Below are 3123 nucleotides of genomic sequence, written 5' to 3' on the forward strand. Positions count from 1 at the left end.
CAAATGAGGCCTAAAGTCAGCAGAAGGAAAGAAATAATCAAAATTAGAGCAGAAATAAATGAAATTGAAAACAAAAAAACAGAAAAATGCAACAAGGAGTTGGTTCTTTGAGAAGGTTAATAAAATCGACAAACCCCTGGCTAGACTCACTAAAGAAAAAAGAGGACACAAATAAACAAAATCAGGGATGAAAGAGTGGAAATTATGACAGACACTGCAGAAATACAAAGGATCATACAAGAATACTATGAAAAAGTATATAACACCAAATTTAATAACCTACAAGAAATGGACCAGTACTTAGAAAAATGCAACCTTCCTAGACTGAACCAAGAAGAAAATGGAAAATCTCAATAGATTGATCAGCATTACAGAAATTGAAACAATCATCAAAAACCTACCAAAATGTAAAAGTCCAAGACCAGACGGTTTCACCAGTGAACTCTACCAAATATTCGAAGAAGATTTAATAGCTATTCTTCTCAAAGTCGTCCAAAAATTTGAAAAGGAGGCAATACTTCCCAACTCATTTTATGAGGCCAATATTACCTTGATACCAAAACCTGGTAAAGATAACACACACACACACACGCACACACTACAGACCAATACTTCTCATGAATACAGATGCAAAAATCCTAAATAAGATACTAGTGAACTGAATACAGCAACATATTAAAAAGATTATACACCACGATCAAGTGGGCTTCATCCCAGGGGCACAGGGATGGTACAACATATGCAAATCAATTAATGTGATACACCATAAAAACATTAAAAAAGAATCACATGATCATATCAATAGATGCAGAAAAAGCCTTCAACAAGATATAGCTTCATTTATGATCAAAACACTTAACAAAATATAGAAGGAAAGTACCTTAACATAATAAAGGCCATATATGACAAGCCCTCAGCCAACATTATACTTAATGGTGAAAAACTAAAAACCTTCCTTCTAAGATCAGGAACAAGGCAAGGCTGTCCACTATCACCACTGTTATTCAATGTAACATTGGAGGTCCTAGCGAGTGTAATCAGTCAAGAGAAAGATATAAAAGGCATCCAAATAGGAAACGAAGAAGTCAAATTGTCACTATTTGCAGATGACATGATTCTCTATATAGAAAACCCTAAAGTCTCCATAAGAACACTACTAGAAACAATAAGCAAATACAGTAAAGTCTCTGGATACAAAATCAATGTTCAAAAATCCATAGCGTTCCTATACTCTAATAACAGTGTCAGAAAAAGAAGTGGAAAAATAATTCCTTTTGCAATTTCAACAACAAAAAAATAGCTAGGAATAAATTTAACAAAACATGTGAAGGACCTATATAATGAAAACTATAAGACCCTGTTAAAAGAAATTGAAGAAGATACAAAGATATGGAAAGATATTCCATATTCTTGGATTGGAAGAATCAACATAGTTAAAATGACCATATTATCTAAAGCATTATACAAAGTTAATGCAATCATCATCAAAATCCCATCAGCAGTTTTTAAAGAAATAGAACAAAAAGTCATGAGATTTGTTTGGAAACATAAAAGACCCCGAATTGCCAAAATCATCCCAAGAAAAAAGGACAAGGCTGGAGGCATCGCTCTGCTCAACTTCAAATTATACTACAAAGTGACAGTAATCAAAACAGCGTGGTATTGGCAGTAAAATAGACACATGGACAAATGGAACAGAATCGAGAGTCCAGCAATAAATCCATATTTATATGGGCAAATAATTTTTGACAAAAACACCAAAAATATACAGTGGAGAAAGGAAAGCCTCTTCAATAAGTGGTCCTGGGAAAACTGGAAAGCCACCTGCAAAAGAATGAAACTAGACTCTTGTCTGTCACCACACACAAACATTAACTCAAAATGGATTAAGAACCTGAATATAAGACCTGAAACAATAAAATGCATAGGAGAAAACATAGGAACTAAACTCAAGGACCTTGGGCTTAAAGAGGATTTTATGAATTTGACCTCAAAGGCAAAGGAAGTAATAGCAAAAATAAATAAATGGGACTACATTAAACTAAAAAGCTTCTGCTCAGCAAAACAAACTGTCAACAAGGTAAAGAGACAACCATCCGAATGGGAAAATATATTTGCAAGCAGCACCTCCAATAAGGGCCTAATATCCAAAATATATAAAGAACTTATATGACTCAATGACAAAAAAAATCCAAATGATCCAATCAAAAAATGGGCAGAGGACCCAAACAGACACTTCTCCCTAGAGAACATACAAATGGCCTACAAACATATGAAAAGATGCTCAACATCGCTAGATATTAGGGAAATGCAAATCAAAACTATGATGAGATACCATTCACACCTGTTAGAATGGCTATAATCAACAGGACAAGTAATAACAAATGTTGGAGAGGATGTGGAGAAAAAGCAGCCCCCATACAGTGCTGGTGGGACTGCAAATTGGTACAGCCACTATGGAAAGCAGTATGGAGGTTCCTCAAAATCTAACAATTGACCTACCATATGATCCAGCAATCCCTCTATTGGGTATTTACCCCAAAGACTTGGAAACCCATATCCATAAAGATACTTGCACACCGATGTTCATAGCAGCATTATTCACAGTGGCCAGGACATGGAAGCAACTGAAGTGTCCTGCGATAGATGATGGGCTAAAGAAGCTGTGGTACATATATACAATGAAATATTACTCAGCCATAAGAAGAGATGAAATACTGCCATTTGCGACAACATGGATGGACCTCGAGATAATTGTGGTAAGTGAAATAAGCCAGACAGAAAAAGTTGAAAGTCACATGATATTACTTATAAGTGGGATATAAACCTAAAAGCAACAAATGAACAGGACAAACAAACAGAGACTCATGGACATGGACTATAGACTAGTGGTTACCAGAGGGTAGATTGTGGAGGAGGAGGGAAGAGGTAGACAGGGTAAAGGGAGTCAAATATAGGGGGATACAAGGAGGATGAAGATCAAATATATGGTAGCTGAAGGAAACTGGACTTTGGGTGGTAAACACACAATAGAATATACAGATGTCAAATTATAATGTATATCTGAAAATTATATAATTGTATTAACCAATGTTACCCCAATAAACTTAAAAAACAAAAACA

This window comes from Pteropus medius, unplaced genomic scaffold, assembly GCF_902729225.1.
Source record: "Pteropus medius unplaced genomic scaffold, Ma_sr-lr_union100, whole genome shotgun sequence".
Classification (NCBI taxonomy): domain Eukaryota; kingdom Metazoa; phylum Chordata; class Mammalia; order Chiroptera; family Pteropodidae; genus Pteropus; species Pteropus medius.